Consider the following 18,876-nt stretch of genomic DNA (forward strand, 5'->3'; position numbering starts at 1 on the left):
ATCAATAATGTTCCAACCGGAGAATTCCTTTGTCTGTTGAAATGCAATGGAACGAGAGCTAACTCTCTCGTGACCGCGCGTCATGAGACAGAGGCTCTCTGCCAGAGGCTTGGAGTTTTCCATTGACTGCCTACACGGATTCCATTGACTTAGCACTCAAATTGCACTTGTATTGGCTTCCGTAGATGTCAACAGTCTTTAGAAATAGTTTCAGGCTTGTATTCTGAAAAATGAGACTGTAAGACCACTGAATGAGTGGACTTACTTGTTTACCTTATATATAATGACAACGTTATTGTCTGGTTGAAATGTTATCTATTATTTAGGCTAAAAACAACCTGGGGATTGATTATAAACATCGTTTGATATGTTTCTATGAATTTTACTGATACTTTTTGTATTTTCCGTTTGGCTGGTTTGATTGCCTTTGGATTACTGAACAAAACACGTGAACAAAACGGAAGGTTTTTGGATATAAAGAGAGACTTTATCGAACAAAACAAACATTTATTGAGTAAATGGAAGTCTTGTGAGTGCAACGATATGAAGATCATCAAAGGTAAGTAATACATTTTATTGCTATTTCTGACTTGTGTAACTCCTCTACTTGGCTGGTAACTGTTTGTAATGATTTGTCTGCTGGGTGCTGTTCTCAGATAATCTCATGGTATGCTTTCGCCGTAAAGCCTTTTTGAAATCTGACACCGTGGTTGGATTAACAAGAAGTTCATCTTTAAAACGACGAATAACACTTGTATGTTTTATGAATTTTTGTAATGAGTATTTCTGTTTTTGAATTTGGCACTCTGCAATATCACTGGATTTTGGCCATGTGGGACGGTAGCGTCCCCCACCCCCTAGAGTGGTTAAGCATATCCCAGTTTAGGTTACCTAACAGAATAAACTCTGAAGATAGATGGCGGGCAATCAATTCACATATGGTGTCCAGGGCACAGCTGTGAGCTGAGAGGGGTCTGTAACAGGCGGCAAACGTGAGAGACTTATTTCTGGAGAGATTAATTTTTAAAATTAGAAGCTCGAACTGTTTGGACTTAGACCTGGAAAGTATAATAGAACTTTGCAGGCCATCTCTGCAGTAGATTGCTACTCCTCCCCCTTTGGCAGTTCTATCTTGACGGAAAATGTTGTAGATGGGATGGAAATTTCAGAGTTTTTGGTGGCCTTCCAAAGCCAGGATTCAGACATGGCAAGGACATCAAGGTTGGCGGAGTGTGCTAGCAGTGAGTAAAACAAACTTAGGGAGGAGGCTTCTGATGTTAACATGCATGAAACGAAGGCTTTTATGGTTACAGAAGTCAACAAATGAGAGCGCCTGGGGACACACAGGGCCTGGGTTAACCTCTACATCACCCGAGGAACAGAGGAGTAGGATGAGGGTACGGCTAAAGGCTATCAGAACTGGTCGTCTAGTTCGTTGGGAACAGAGAATAAAAGGAGCAGATTTCTGGGCGTGGTAGGATAGATTCAAGGCATAATGTACAGATGTAGTATGGTAGGGTGCGAGTACAGTGGAGGTAAACCTAGGCATTGAGTGACGATAAGAAAGGTGCATCTCTGGAGGCACCAGTTATGCTAGGTGAGGTCACCGCATGTGTGGGAGGTGGGACAAAATAGTTTTCTGAGGCATGTTGAGTGGGACAAGGGGCTCCGCAGTAAAATAAAACAATGATAACTACCATAAACAACAGTATACAAGGCATATTGACATTAGAGAGAGGCAAGGTGAGGCATAAAACAATCACAGGTGTTGATTGGGAGAGCTACCTAAGACAACGGGTAAGACAACAGTGAATCAGCTAAGACAACAACAACAGGTAAAATTGAATGGGCAGAGAGGGTCAGTTAACTACACACAGGGCCTGAGTTCGAGGCTGGAGACAATAGAAACAAAATTAACAGAACTGAGTACCGTGATTAATGAACAGTCCAGCAGGCATCAGCTATGTAGCCAAGTGATCATAGGGTCCAGTGAACAGCAATATATGAACCAGGGAAGCCGTTAGGTTGTCATTAGTACTCTAACCGGGAGATTGGCCTGGCTCGAGGCTAACTGGTGTTAGCTTTGGGACAAGGGAGTCACCGACGCCCGGCAAAGAAGGAATTACAATTGGCAGACCAGTCGTGACGGATCGGCGGGGCTCCGTGTTGACAAAGGGTCCAGGCCAATTGGCAAAAGAGGTATTGTAGCTGGATTAATTTTGTTTGCTAGCTGGGAGATGCACCTGGCTCGAGGCTAACTGGTGCTAGCTTCGGGACAAGGGTGCTAGCCACTATAGCCAATCCGGTGCAAAGGTCCAGAACTTACGGCAGGAATCCGGTGATGTAGTGGCTTCTAGTCGTCTTAGTGAAGAGTCTGGGAGGCATCAGCTGTGTAGCCGAGTGATCATAGGGTCCACTGAGCAGGCCGGGAGATGGGCCTGGCTCAAGGCTAGCTTCGGGGCTGGGACACTCAGTAGCAGCTATCTACCTGCGATTATCTGGTCTAATGGTCCAGAGCTTACGGCAGGAATATGGTGATGTAGTGGAGAAAAACAGTCCGATATGCTCAGAGTTGATATCGCGTTGTTCAGACTGGCAGGTATTATCCAGGTTAAAAGCGCCTGGTGTCTGAGCTAAAAAGGTAAAGGCCGCTAGCAGTGGCTAACAATGACTAAATAGCTAGTCGGTAATTAGCTGGCTAGCTTCTGGTGGAGGTTCTAGCTATAAGGTCTAAAAGAAAATGGCAGATACATATCATAATGGGTGAGGCGGGTTGCCGGAAGCTATATTTAATTTTAAAATGGAAAAAGATTGAATTAGTTTGCAATATATACAAAAAAATACAAAAAATACATACCATTTACAACAAACACCTCTTAATGCTACGCTATCTTAGATTACAAGATGACTCAGTTAAAAACCATTGGACAGCAAACTCTGAAATTATTTAGTATTTCTGTACCTATGAAAACTGTCTTCCCAAAGTAACATAAGGAGCCACTAAATGATACATAGTTCGAGTGCATTTCAGAATACAAAAAAACTGTCTGATAGCAAGATCCCATATTTAAGTTGAAGTTATATGACACGCGCAACGTTATGACTATAACTACTGATCCCTGAAGGAGGGAAACTAGGTACAACATACTACTAAATCCACATGTTATGACTATAACTACTGTTCCCTGAAGGAGTACAACATACTATCACAAATCCATGCCTCGCTGGAAGCCCAGCCTTCCACAGGTGATGAGAATGAGGCTTGGATTTCTTCCTTAAATTTATTAACGCTCTTCACCGACCCAGGAAAGGGTGGGGACAAACAGGTGTTGTACCTCATTTCCCTCCTTCACGGAAGTGTAATTATAATCAAAGTTACACTCCCTTTCAGTCAGTCAACTTCGGTACAACATACTACGGGAAAATAAAATCATTCCCCAACCGACCCAAACGGACACTAAATGAAATGGCCCCTGGCAGACCACCCAGACCTGACCCTACAAAATTAGTCAGTTTTGTCAATTTAATCGCTGTCTTTTGTTTGAAACACTCCTGTAAAAGTTGAGTAAGGACGCACACCTGATTACACATATAGAAGCAGGACTGGTCTACCTGGCCTGCACACAAATGTAGGTCTATAAATGTGCCCATTTGGGAATGTCTGATAATATTTCTGATTGTCTTAACCACTAATGAGTTGTGGAGCATCTCAAAGTATTTTTTCTTCACCTCCAAACAGCAAGTAAACAAAGACTAATCAAAAAATCAATTGCGAATGACAATAGTTCCTCAAAGTATTTTTGTAAAAATATTTCCAGCTCTCACCCTTTCGATAACCACTCAGCATAAAAGGGAAAAATGTAATGCTCTGATCCAGTGGAAATGTCACAAAATACCTAATTACTTCTTATCCTTTGCACAAATAGCCTACAGCTGTGTCTGTCCAGAACTCACTGGAGCAGGAAACTGAGGGCCTAGAATATTTTATACAATGTTGCAAGCTTGCTATCCGTGTTTCGCTGACCCAGTTGATAGTTGATACAATGTTTCAGGTTTGTTGTAGACAGAACATCTGCAGACAATGTAATTTCTAGGATATTTATTTTTAATCAGGATATTTTCTATCTGCAGAATGCAATGTTTTTATTTGTTGGCTTTATGTAGGCATTTTTTTAAAAATAGTTGGCAATGGCAATAAAAGTTACTTTTAGATTTGTATAATTTTCATTTAGATAGAATGTAAATTAATCACAGACAATGATTTTGAGATACTATTACAAATTAAATGAAACTGTTCCACAAAAATGTGCATATGAAAATCATATCTGGCACACAAATTGGTCGAAATGGTCAGAAGAATTGGCACTCCTACTGGAAAAGGTTGCCGACTGCTGGTGTAGTCTATTACTGAAAACTTCAGGAGCAGAACGGCAGAATTTACGAAGTCCAGCAGCAGAGGGGGGCGCCCTCTAGTCAGGTTATGTTGACGACTGGCTCCCTCTAGTCAGGTTATGTTGACGACTGGCTCCCTCTAGTCAGGTTATGTTGACGACTGGCTCCCTCTAGTCAGGTTATGTTGACGACTGGCGCCCTCTAGTCATTTGTGTCTCATTTATTTAATCAAACAGAGTGCTTAAAGCATCATACAAGTTCAGTACATATAGATTTTATAAAAACACTTGGGGCGATTGGTAGAAAAAACAGATGACTCTTGGTTGTATTTTAGTATTTTAGTTGGGGACAGCACTAGAACATGATTTTGGGGCTCTCAGGTGGCGCAGCGGACACGGCATCTCAGTGCTTGAGGCGTCACTACAGACACCCTGGTTCAAATCCAGGCTGTATCACAACCGGCCGTGATTGGGAGTCCGATAGGGAGGCGCACAATTAGCCCAGCGTCGTCCTGGGTAGGCAGTCATTGTAAATAAAATGTTGTTCTTAACTGACTTGCCTAGTTAAATAAAGGTTACATTTAAATAAATAAGTGTTTCATGACAAACCATTTTTTACAAATTCGTCAAGACACCAACTTTGAGAAGGGTTTATAACAAAAGTGTCAAACCAGTTCATGAATGTAATTGAATCTAGGTATGTCTTGCCTTTAATGTAAGGGTTTGAAAACAAATTTGCTGAATATTATACAATGACTTATCACCAGCTCTAATAATTTGCCTCCACAGGAAATCTACACTGGCAATTCTAGAATATACTATATAGCCTAGAAACACCTTATAACTGTTATGCCAAGATTTCGGAACTTCTTGATGATGTCGCTAGGTGATGGGTTACGGTTTCTACAATAGCGTTCTCTATGAATTTGAGAGTGGTTACACTTCTCCTTCCCCCATCCCTCAGCTGTTTACCAAGCCAAGTCTCTGGGCAGCCATTTTGTTGCTGTTTAAAAAAACCACACAACCCAGCAATCTGCAGTTCAAACAATAACACATCTGTCATTCCACCACTGTTTTGGTTATAAGATGATTATGGGGTTGGAGAAATGTAACTACAGACAGACAGACCTATGGATGCAAGGACTGACCATCCATGATATCAACATGATAGTTTTAACCATGTTGAGGCAATACAGTGTTGATTTACATTTTCTAAACATTGTAGCAATTTTTTTTTATTTGAGGTTCTGATGGGGTACAACAGTTGAACTAAGCTCATGAGGCATTTGTTATATTCTTCAAGAATAAATAGCTATAAATAAATAATTTAAAAGTCCAAATATGGATGTAGCAATTGCAGATATCCCCTTTAACACCACACATCAGTTCAACAACTGTTTGTGCCTCTGTATTTTAGACAGTACTTACTAGTGTTAATCAGGGAACGGTTTCTCAAAACCACCTTATAGCTAAGTTCACCGTTAGAACCATTGGATGCCTTAAGATGCGTTTAGGAAACCGGACCCAGACATCCAGTTTCCTCCTCTTCTTCATCCTCCTTTTTGATGTAACAGTCATCTCCCCCTCCTCCTCTTTCACTCCATAACTGCTTCCTCCTCTCCTTTTACTGTAACATCCTCCTCCTCTTTCATTCTGAAAAGTGTCTTCCTCTTCTTTCACAGTAACGGCCTAACCCTCTATTTCTTGTTTTAATATACACAAAAGCGTCTAAAGAGCTTTATTGGTTCGGCTATGTTGTCTAGCAAGCTACCGAGGTGGCTGACTAACTGTTGATGCTGTTGAAAGAAGCGTTCCGTCCACTAGATTATACGTCACACCAACAGCATTGCCTTAAAGTCACATACTGCTGACTGGAGTGGGTAACGCATTTGAGTAAAATGCATATTTAATTTTCAGACAAAAAGTAAAAGGGTAGGAATCAGTGACGTCGCTAGGCCTAAAATATTCATTAGCCCCCCCCTAAATAAATCAATATCAGTCAATATATTTTTTTTCTGTGATTTATTTTTTTTGTCAACCGTTCCATAGCACTTTAAACTTCCTATCATGCCGGCACTAGGACCGGGGGAGGCTGCTGCTGCACTAGTGACTTTCTTCAGCAGTACCCCTGCACAGAAAAAATCAAATCAAATTGTATTTGTCGCATACACATGGTTAGAAGATGTTAATGCGAGTGTAGCGAAATGCTTGTGCTTCTAGTTCCGACAATGCAGTAATAACCAACCAGCAATGCAGTAATAACCAAGTAATCTAACATAACAATTCCACAACAACTACCTTACAAGTGTAAAGGGATAAAGAATATGTACATAAAGATATATGAATGAGTGATGGTACAGAACGGCATAGGCAAGATGCAGTAGATGGCATCGAGAACAGGATATACATATGAGATGAGTAATGTAGGGTATGTAAACATTATATTAAGTGGCATTGTTTAAAGTGGCTAGTGATACATTTATTACATACATTTTCCATTATTAAAGTGGCTGGAGTTGAGTCAGTATGTTTGCAGCAGCCACTCAATGTTAGTGGTGGCTGTTTAACAGTGATGGCTTTGAGATAGAAGCTGTTTTTCAGTCTCTCGGTCCCTGCTTTGGTGCACCTGTACTGACCTCGCCTTCTGGATGATAGTGGGGCGAACATGCAGTGGCTCGGGTAGTTGTTGTCCTTGATGATCTTTATGGCATTCCTGTGACATCGGGTGGTGTAGGTGCCCTGGAGGGCAGGTAGTTTGCCCCCGGTGATGCGTTGTGCAAACCTCACTACCCTCTGGAGAGCCTTACGGTTGTGGGCGGAGCAGTTGCCGTACCAGGCGGTGATACAGCCCGACAGGATGCTCTCGATTGTGCATCTGTAAAGGTTTGTGAGTGCTTTTGGTGACAAGCCAAATTTCTTCAGCCTCCTGAAGAAGCGCCTGCTTCACCACGCTGTCTGTGTGGGTGGACCAATTCAGTTTGTCCGTAATGTGTACGCCGAGGAACTTGAAACTTACTACCCTCTCCACTACTGTCCCATCGATGTGGATAAGGGGGTGCTCCCTCTGCTGTTTCCTGAAGTCCACGATCATCTCCTTTGTTTTGTTGACGTTGAGTGTGAGGTTATTTTCCTGACACCACACTCCGAGGGCCCTCACCTCCTCCCTGTAGGCCGTCTCGTCGTTGTTGGTAATCAAGCCTACCACTGTAGTGTCGTCCGCAAACTTGATGATTGAGTTGGAGGCGTGCATGGCCACGCAGTCGTGGGTGAACAGGGAGTACAGGAGAGGGCTCAGAACGCACCCTTGTGGGGCCCCAGTGTTGAGGATCAGCGGGGTGGAGATGTTATTACCTACCCTCACCACCTGGGGGTGGCCCGTCAGGAAGTCCAGTACATAGTTGCACAGGGCGGGGTCGAGTCTACACAGGGAAGCCGACCAGTGGAGGCCCGGAGAAGAACCAGGGGATGCGGGTTGTGCTTGATGTGACAGATGGACTGAGGGGGCACAATGTGTGACAATTTCTTCACCTCTTATGAACTTAGCCAGCAGCTCCTGAAGAGGAAGATCACCATGGTTGGCACAGTTAGAAAGAACAAGCCTTAGCTTGATTGACGAGTTTGGAGGGTACTATGGTGTTAAATGCTGAGCTGTAGTCGATTAACAGCATTCTCACATAGGTATTCCTCTTGTCCAGATGGGTTAGGGCAGTGTGCAGTGTGGTTGTGATTGCGTCGTCTGTGGACCTATTGGGGCGGTAAGCAAATTGGAGTGGGTCTAGGGTGTCAGGTAGGCTGGAGGTGATATGGTCCCTGACTAGTCTCTCAAATCACTTCATGACGACGGAAGTGAGTGCTACGGGGTGGTAGTCGTTTAGCTCAGTTACCAGGAACAATGGTGGCCCTCTTGAAGCATGTGGGGACAGCAGACATATGTCCGTAAACACACCAGCCAGCTGGTCTGCGCATGCTCTGAGGACGCGACTGGGGATGCCGTCTGGGCCTGCAGCCCTGCGAGGGTTAACACGTTTAAATGTTTTACTCACATCGGCTGCAGTAAAGGAGAGTCCGCAGGTTTTGTTAATGGGCAGTGTCAGTGGCACTGTATTGTCCTCAAAGCGAGCAAAGAAGTTATTTAGTCTGTATGGGAGCAAGACATCCTGGTCCCGCGATGGGGCTGGTTTTCATTTTGTAATCCGTGATTGACTGTAGACCCTGCCACATACCTCTTGTGTCTGAGCCATTGAATTGCGACTCTACTTGGTCTCTATACTGAAGCTTAACTTGTTTGATTGCCTTGCGGAGGGAATAGCTACACTGTTTGTATTCGGTCATGTTTCCGGTCACCTTGCCCTGGTTAAAAGCAGTGGTTCGCACTTTCAGTTTTGTGCGAATGCTGCCATCAATCCACGGTTTCTGGTTTGGGAATGTTTTAATAGTTGCTGTGGGTACGACATGAACTGGATCAAAGATGGGGGACAGAAATACTAGGAGAGAGGGGTACCCCTACACACAACTGAACTGTTGTGGCTGCTATCCTTTCACCCTCCATGGCTGTTAGCTACCTACATTTGGAGTTTGTTTTTTAAAGTGATAAATACATCAAGATAGCTAATATGAAGTTAGGTAGATGGTGATGTTTCATTCACTTAGCTAGCTATCTATTCAGAATGTGAAGTTGCTTAGATAGCTAGCCAACTAGCTAGCTCATTTAGTAGCTCATTTGAGTTAGCCTGCATTGTAGCTAGTTAGCTAATAATACATTTTTTTTTTTTTTACATTTTCAAAATCGATTTACTTACTTACTTGAATAGGTTCTCCCGGCCATGTGGACAATTGGAAACAGAGCAGCAAAGTTTGTCACCAGAGCGTTTTAGAGGATTTTACTATTGAACTATGTACCCATTTAGTAACCAGACCTTCATACAAACTTGCTCTGCTGAATTCTTGATGGAGTCACAACGGGCGGCCTAAGCGGCATTCTTCAGACAACAAGATTAAGTGTAGAAAGTTTTTACTCACCAGTGGAACAACACAATGTGGTTAAGTAACTTAGTTGTATTGAATATCTGGTTAACTATGAGTACAAACAGTTGTTTTTGTTTTAAATTTACTAAATTAAAATGAAATTTTACATATTTTCTCTACTCAAGTATAAGAATTGGGTAATTTTTCCACCACTGTATTTTAACAATTCTTTGCGTCATGCAGCCGTTCCTCTGGGTAATCCCGCTGTCTGAAACACTCATCCAGCCATTCCTTTGGGTAACCCCGATGTCTGAAACGCTCATCCAGCCGTTCCTCTGGGTAACCCTGCTGTCTGAAACACTCATCCAGACAGCCGGCTTGTTTGTCATAGTCACTCTGTGTACTACAAATCTTGTGTATGCGACTTTATTGGCTGATGGGGAGGAGCTTTTTTAGGGGTGTAGGGTGGAAGCTGTCTCCGCGAAACAGGGAATTCCTGTCCGTCTGCTTCCTGTATAGGTCTGTGCTAAAGCCCCTCTTAATCAAAATGCCCAGATAACTTGTTTCATACACATCAAAGGCGAGGGTGAATTTCAGATGTTCACTGCTTGTATTGATGAAGGAGTGGAATCGATGAAGTTCCTCTGCTGTCCCCTGGAATAGAAGGAACACGTCATCAATGAAGACTTTTTCAGAGCCTGATGAGCTGCTAGCTTGGATTGTTAGGGATGACAATCACATTCTTCTCAAACAACCCCACATACAGATTGGCAAATTAGATGCTATTTTTTAAACTACAATGACCATAATGACCTGAGCACCTTGTGTGTGTTTCTTTTACACCTGCTATGTAAAAGAGACGAAGAATGCACAATGGTCAATGCTATCTGGGATCATTGGGACATCCCTACCCTAACCCTAACCTTTACCCCTACTTCAGCCATTTTAAATGTAAACTCAATGGGTTAGGGATGTCCCAAGGATGTATTTCTACCTGAAAATACATGATCTAAGTGATTGATAGTTGGTATTCAGCTGTCATAAAGCCTTATTTACTTTAATGAACTACTAAAATAGTGATTTTGTCAGACAGCAGCTCTACACTTTATTGACTGACTGATCCATTCATCCTTCCATCCCTCCTCAGCCTTCCTCTCCTCTGAAGACCCAGTGAGGGTGGAGCTCAGTCAGAGAGCTGTTGAGGGACTGGTTAGGAAGAACACTTCTACAGCCAGAGAGGTGAGAGGTCACACATGGTTTAGATGGTAAATATTTATGTCCCCTTAGTGGTTCATCACGTCAGCAAAAGGGACTATGTTCCATCATCCATGTTTATTTACATTAGTGAAAATTATCCACTGATATTGGTGTAATTTCTCACCCCTTTTTGCTGTATGAAAGTTAATTTCCTCTCAGGCACACACATTTGTTCTTTGATATTATGAAGGTAAGTTGTCAAATTTACTTTCCCCCACATGTCTTTACATTGCTTATGAATATTCGGTGGCCAGGCAGATCTGGCAGATCTAAACCTAATGCAGCACATTGTGACTTTTGTGCACCCAGACCTAATGCAGCTTGGAGTGATCAGAAGTCACATTTAAGTGCCAGGTGTAACTGAGGCTATAGATGCGCCATATCCATTACTTTGAGTGTTTTATATATGACTAAATTTATTTATTTCTGTGTTGCAGGGGCATTCAAGAAATGGAACAGCAAGGCCACAGAACATGACATAAGCAGATCTGTGGGAGACCACCTCAAGCCCCTGGTAGAGCCAGGGGTGGTGTTTACCACTCCACCAGGCTTGAAAAGTGGGATTGATCCATTTGTTTGTTTCAGTAGTTGAATCCTTTGACGTATTGTTGCTTTCAACAGATCGTTGAAAAGTGATACTAAACTTACATACCATGCACTATTTTGACATACAGTGCCTTGCGAAAGTATTCGGCCCCCTTGAACTTTGCGACCTTTTGCCACATTTCAGGCTTCAAACATAAAGATATAAAACTGTATTTTTTTGTGAAGAATCAACAACAAGTGGGACACAATCATGAAGTGGAACGACATTTATTGGATATTTCAAACTTTTTTAACAAATCAAAAACTGAAAAATTGGGCGTGCAAAATTATTCAGCCCCCTTAAGTTAATACTTTGTAGCGTCACCTTTTGCTGTGATTACAGCTGTAAGTCGCTTGGGGTATGTCTCTATCAGTTTTGCACATCGAGAGACTGAATTTTTTTCCCATTCCTCCTTGCAAAACAGCTCGAGCTCAGTGAGGTTGGATGGAGAGCATTTGTGAACAGCAGTTTTCAGTTCTTTCCACAGATTCTCGATTGGATTCAGGTCTGGACTTTGACTTGGCCATTCTAACACCTGGATATGTTTATTTTTGAACCATTCCATTGTAGATTTTGCTTTATGTTTTGGATCATTGTCTTGTTGGAAGACAAATCTCCGTCCCAGTCTCAGGTCTTTTGCAGACTCCATCAGGTTTTCTTCCAGAATGGTCCTGTATTTGGCTCCATCCATCTTCCCATCAATTTTAACCATCTTCCCTGTCCCTGCTGAAGAAAAGCAGGCCCAAACCATGATGCTGCCACCACCATGTTTGACAGTGGGGATGGTGTGTTCAGCTGTGTTGCTTTTACGCCAAACATAACGTTTTGCATTGTTGCCAAAAAGTTCAATTTTGGTTTCATCTGACCAGAGCACCTTCTTCCACATGTTTGGTGTGTCTCCCAGGTGGCTTGTGGCAAACTTTAAACGACACATTTTATGGATATCTTTAAGAAATGGCTTTCTTCTTGCCACTCTTCCATAAAGGCCAGATTTGTGCAATATACGACTGATTATTGTCCTATGGACAGAGTCTCCCACCTCAGTTGTAGATCTCTGCAGTTCATCCAGAGTAATCATGGGCCTCTTGGCTGCATCTCTGATCAGTCTTCTCCTTCTATGAGCTGAACGTTTAGAGGGACGGCCAGGTCTTGGTAGATTTGCAGTGGTCTGATACTCCTTCCATTTCAATATTATCGCTTGCACAGTGCTCCTTGTGATGTTTAAAGCTTGGTAAATCTTTTTGTATCCAAATCCGGCTTTAAACTTCTTCACAACAGTATCTCGGACCTGCCTGGTGTGTTCCTTGTTCTTCATGATGCTCTCTGCGCTTTTAACGGACCTCTGAGACTATCACAGTGCAGGTGCATTTATACGGAGACTTGATTACACACAGGTGGATTGTATTTATCATCATTAGTCATTTAGGTCAACATTGGATCATTCAGAGATCCTCACTGAACTTCTGGAGATAGTTTGCTGCACTGAAAGTAAAGGGGCTGAATAATTTTGCACGCCCAATTTTTCAGTTTTTGATTTGTTAAAAAAGTTTGAAATATCCAATAAATGTCGTTCCACTTCATGATTGTGTCCCACTTGTTGATTCTTCACAAAAAAAATACAGTTTTATATCTTTATGTTTGAAGCCTGAAATGTGGCAAAAGGTCGGAAAGTTCTAGGGGGCCGAATACTTTCGCAAGGCACTGTAGTATTATAAACAGTAGACTGAATTTATACTAAGATGGACCAAGATATGGGTTGCTTTTACACATTTGTTCATTGGTTTAGCAAGAGTGTTGATTGGTCAGTCATTGGATTGATTTGCTTTGCAATATGTTCTAAACAAATCAAGCTTTATACAGCACATTTCAGACATGGATGCAACAATGGCTTCACAGGAAAAAACAATGACAAACAAATATTTACCACAACAAACAGAGGATAAAAAACAGAAGATTAACAACTGAAAGACTAACATTCTAAGGAAATGCCATTGATTAAAACGAACAATATGACACAACATCCAACCCAAAATAGAAGCTTGTTTTACCACATTGTTGTTACGTTCCCCAGCAGGAAAACCAGAAAAGTCCCTTAAACAGAAGAGGGAACTAACAAAGAGTAACTGACAACAACCACAACTAAACAGGTGGTGTTTTAGGAGGGTTTCTGAAAGACACTCTGGGGGTGTCCATTGAAAGTTGACTAGTAACAACTGGGACATAAAAGATATCCACCATGACACCCACTAAATCTGCCCAAGAAAAGGAAAATAAAAGAAAAACCCACAACAAACTTAAAAACAGGAAGCCAACCAGAAAGGTGGTTAAAATAATTTATTACAATCAATACCATTCATACTATTACAAAATCATAATTCTCATTCATTCTTAATTAATTATATTTACAAAAACATCAAACAAAAACAAACCTCAGGGGAGCATCGTCCCTCCCCGTCATACCTAACCAATACCTAACCCTTTCCCTATCTCCCCTTCCCTAATCTATCCCCTTACCAAACTCACTCCAACACTCCCAGCCCTAAACCCCCTTTCCACCTCTCCCGTGCCGCATGCTTCCCCCACTTCCTCTCCTCCCTCTTCATCTTCCCCCTCAAATCACCTTCCACCCTTCTCACTATCCCTTCCACCCCCCAATCTCTCCCTGTCTTGACTAAATTCTGCCTGGCTTCCCACAGTCCCTTTTTAAAGAGACTCATGAGAAGCCACAGCAGAAACCTGTCCCTATCCGTTCCCTTTGCTCTCCCTACGCCTCTCTCTAGCCTAGCCCATGTCAAAACAAAATCACTCCTAACCACACCTAGCATTACCCGTGCCCTAGCTCAGACTAGTCCGGCAAAGGCACAGTCCCAAAAGGCATGGCGCACATTCTCCTCCCTGCCACAAGAGGATCTTGGACAGGTGGGGGATTGCACCGAACTATACCGGTACAAGATGGCACGTACCGGCAAGCACTTATGGAGGCCCAACCAATTCAGGTCCTTGAGCCTATTGTCCAGGCCCCGCGCCTGCACTCCCTCCCAGACCACTGACGAGATGCCCGCTACAGGCGCAGGACTCCCTGCCTGCCTGACCTCCTCGTACAGGTGCCTGTGGTCTAAACCTACTCGGGCAACTTCAACCTCGGGGTGCGCACGCAGCCACTTGGCCGCATGGCCAAAATGCCACTGCAGCTGTTCCGCCCGAGGACCCGCGTTAGACCACACCATTACGCTTCTCGCCTTATACGAGAAAAACACCCGCAGGAGGTAACCGGACGGGTGTATAACTGGAGGAGCAAGCTCCGTCAACAAGAAAGAAACAAAAATGGCGTCCAGCTTGAGGGGGAAATGTGGTACCCCCCTACCTCCCTCCCCGATGGGACAGATCATGCGTGCCCTGGCGACCCACTCGCACCTGCCACTCCACATAAACTGAAACACAAGCCTCACTAGAGGCCTCCTCAGACAAGCCGGCAATGGGTAGATGTATGCCACATACAAAAGAGACGGCAACACATCCACCTTTAGGACCAGGACTTTGCCCATAAAAGACAAATACCTAGCCTTCCACATTGCTAGCTTCCTCTGTACCACTGCAATACGCATGTTCCAGTTTAGCGTCGCTGAGCCGGAGGTCTCAAAATGAACCCCGAGAATCCTCAGGGCCCCTTCACAGAGAGATAACCCCCCAGGCACATCCGTTCTACCGCGCAATCTTCCGAAAAACTTGACGGAAGACTTTGCATGGTTCAGAACCGCTCCCGACGCTCGGGTGAAATCCCCAAAGATGGCAAGGGACCTTGTCAGGCACGAGTCCTTGCACAACAGCAAGGAAGTGTCGTCGGCGTACTGCGTCATCTTAACACACAGCCCACCGCTTCCAGGGATCAACAAGCCTTCCACCCCTGTGTCTGCCCTAATGGCAGCCCCCAGAGGCTCCATGTACAGAACGAAGAGGAGAGCCGAGAGTGGGCATCCCTGCCTGACCCCAGACGAGAGGTCAAAAACGTCACCTAAGTGACTATTTACACTAACTCGACACCCCGCTCCAACATATAAAGTACGGATCCATCCTATAAACTTCTCCCCAAATCCTAATCTACCTAACACCCTGAATAGAAAAGATCTATTCACGCGATCAAAAGCTTTCGCCTGATCTAGCGCTGCTACCATTAAAGGCAGCCCTCTATCTTCAACCCAAGCGATGGAATCCCTGATCAACTGTAGGTTCCATCTTATAGAGCGGCCCTCTACCCCGCACGTCTGATCCTCGTGGACGACGTAGGGAAGGGCTGTGCGCAACCGGTCTGCTAAAACCTTTGCAAGAATCTTGTAATCTACGCACAGCATGGTCAATGGCCGCCAGTTGCCAAGGTCAGTTGCTTCCCCCTTCTTATAAAGAAGTGACAGCACACCAACAGCCATTGATCCCCCCGGGACCCCCGTCTCAAGGATGGCCTTCAAGACTTCGAGAACCACTGGTCCAAGTATACCCCAAAACTTGAGGTAAAACTCAGCCGGCAGCCTATCCATCCCAGGCACCTTCCTTTTTCCCATCCTCCTAAGAGCGCTCTCAACCTCTTCTAGTGAGATCTGGGCCTCCATCACGTCTCTAATGTCCTCTGGCAACCGCCAGGACAAGTGTTCTAAAAACACGTTTCCCTGCTCTACATCTATTTCCCTTTCCTTAAATAAACCTTGGAAATGATCAGTTGTCACCCTGACCATTTCCTCTGGTTTACTTACTATACTACCATTTTCTTCCCTAACTCCCTTCATTACCTTCCTACTCTGTCTGGCCCTAACCGACTTAAAGAACATAGCGGAACAAGTCTCATTATGTTCTAGAAAGCCACTATGCGCACGCTCCAGGAAAGCTCGAGCCTTCTGCTCCTGCAGCTCCCTGAGCTGCGCCTTTAGGGCTGCGAATCTCTCCCAGTCAATCGACCCGCCGAGGTTGCCTGCCTCGTACTCGAGTTCAATTAACCTTTGGATACGATCCACCTCCCTCCTTTCCTCCCTTTTTTTCCTTCTACAATATCCTATTATAAAAGCCCTTATCCTCCCCTTGACTAAATCCCACCACTCTAACACCCCCTCGCACATGGACCGGAGGCCGTCAAGCCTCCGAAAGAAACAAAAAAATGCATCAACGAAAGCCTGCTCCTCCAGTATATCCCGATCTAACTTCCAGTACCCCCTACCGAAGAGGCAGACTGGCGACCCCACCTGCAGGAACACCCCGTCGTGATCCGTGAAGAAAACAGGCAACAGCCGCCCAGACAACTGACCCAAAGACCTGGATACAAAAATGTAGTCGAGCCTCCGCGCAACCCCCCTGGAGTTGCGCCATGTAGGACCGACCATTGCCGGAGTAGTGTGCAGGCCACCATCAACCAGACCATGGCAAGCCATTAGCCCAGAGATGGCACCTGCACTGCTATCACCGCCTACCCCTAAATCTTTATTAAAGTCTCCTCCTATCACCAAGTGCCTGTTTGTAACACACAGGGGCGCCAGACAGTCCACCATCTCCCTCCTGTCTGCCGCCACCTGTGGCCCATACACCCCAATTAACCTATATCTAGCTTCTCTAAACTTAACATCTATCCCCAAAACTCTACCCTGCATTATTACAAAAGTGTTCTCTATTTTAACCTCTCTATGCCCACACAAAATCCCTACTCCTGTTGAGTGCACCCCTCCTATGCCCCAAAAAGATTCCCCCTTATCCCACTCCCTCTTAAATCTACACACATCCCCACCATCCCTCAGGTGAACCTCCTGTAAAAAACAGAAATCAAACCCCACACCCTCTAAATAACAAAAAACCGCCCTCCTTTTAACATTATCCCTTAACCCCCTAACATTTAGACTAAAAAAAGAAACAGAACTATTCATTTAATTATTTACAACAAATAACAACCCCAAAACCCAAAGAAAAACCAGGAGACTCACCCGATGCTCCCCTGGTTCATCTCCACCGGCGGGGACGTCCTCTCCTCTCCTGACGCCCCCCCCCCCCGTCCTCCATCCCAACCCATGATCCAGGCAGTGTGTTGGGTCCTCCCTCCCTCCCCACCCACCACCCCCCCCCTCCCTGTTTGCCTCGGGGCTGCATATAGGGGACCCCATCTCCCCAAACAGGAGTTGGGATCCCTCTAGCAAACAACCCACCGACCCCTCACTGGAGTCATCCACTAAAATGCAAGGGGCTGAGGCAAACCGGGAGGACAAATTACCCTCCCCTCCCCCCCCCGCCACTCTCTTAACCCCCCTCTCCCTCCACACCTCCCTCCCTCTCACTTCCTGCCAAGCTCCCCCTCTTTATCCCTTTCTTCTTTGGTGAAGGAGGTAGCGGGGAGACACAACGTCCCATCCCCGCTAACCCCTCCACCAAATCCCTCATTTCGACCTCGAGGAAGCCTGGCAGGCTGTCCCCCCACTCCTTCCCCCCACCCCCCCCCCACCCCACATCCACTCCTCCCTCCTTCTCCGTCACTGTCCCCCTTCCCTCTTCCACTCCTTCTCATACCACTGTCCCCTTCTCCCTCTTCTCTGCTCCTCCACGTTCTTCCACCTTCTTTTTAATCTCTCCTTCTTTTTCCTTCTTTCCATCTTCTCTCCTCTTTCTTTTCGCCTCTTCCTTCTTCCCTTCTTCGTCCTTCTCCGTCCTTGCCCCTGTGCCATCCGTACAATCCGCATGCGTCCTCTCTTTCCTCCCCCCATCCCCCGCTCCCCCCCCAGCTGCAGACGCGTATGACCTGTGACGAGCCGGGCAATCACGCCACAGGTGTGCTCTTGAGCCACACCCGTGGCAAGCCTTGGGCTCGTCACATTCCTTGGCCTCGTGCTCTTCCGACCCACAAAATCGACACCTCTTGGCACTGCACGAGGCCAGGATATGGCCGTAGGCCATACAACGCCTGCAGAATGGGGGCTGACGGGCATAGTAGAGTGTTCCCCTGTCAGCCCCCAGGGAGAACATCGCCGGAGGATGGAGGTAGCCATCCACACTCTTCGGGGACTCCCTGAGTAACGCCTGGAACCCTCTCCTCCCGTTCCAGAAACCCAGGGAGTCCCTGAGGTACCTCGCTGAGGAGACATTGTCCATGTACCTCCCCAGAAAGGCCCTCACGTCTTCATCTTTCACATGCGGATTGTACATGGTTACGGTGACCACCCTGAAGTTGTTCTTCGCCAGGCTTGTCACCGCATAATGGCACAGGGGTCCCGTTTTCTCCGCTTCCTTTGCCATCTTCATTACTTCGTCATGTTTTTCTTCTTTGTGAAACGTCACATCGAAAGCCTTCTCATTCGGGTTCCCTTGAAGGCAGAGCACTTCCTTCACCTCTATCCTGAGGCATCCCATCAAAATGGTCCTTCCAAATGTCTCTCTACTCCACGGCTCCATCTCCCTTTCAGTCCAGGCAAATCGTAAGGTATTTGCCATACCAATCCCCGGAACCGATCTTGTTTGCTTGTATTGATTCATTTAAAAAAATAAGCTCTCTTCAGAAAGAAGCTTCAACCTGAAATGAAAACATCTTTAACCAAAAAGGTGGAGCAACTAAAGGTGTTGACTCTCCACATCTATCAAGACAACTGGAGCACTGGGCCAGACACTCTTAAATAGAACCTGGACCAGCTCAGGTGAAACACCTTCCCACTAACGAGA

Source organism: Oncorhynchus mykiss, chromosome 7, assembly GCF_013265735.2.
Source record: "Oncorhynchus mykiss isolate Arlee chromosome 7, USDA_OmykA_1.1, whole genome shotgun sequence".
NCBI lineage: Eukaryota > Metazoa > Chordata > Actinopteri > Salmoniformes > Salmonidae > Oncorhynchus > Oncorhynchus mykiss.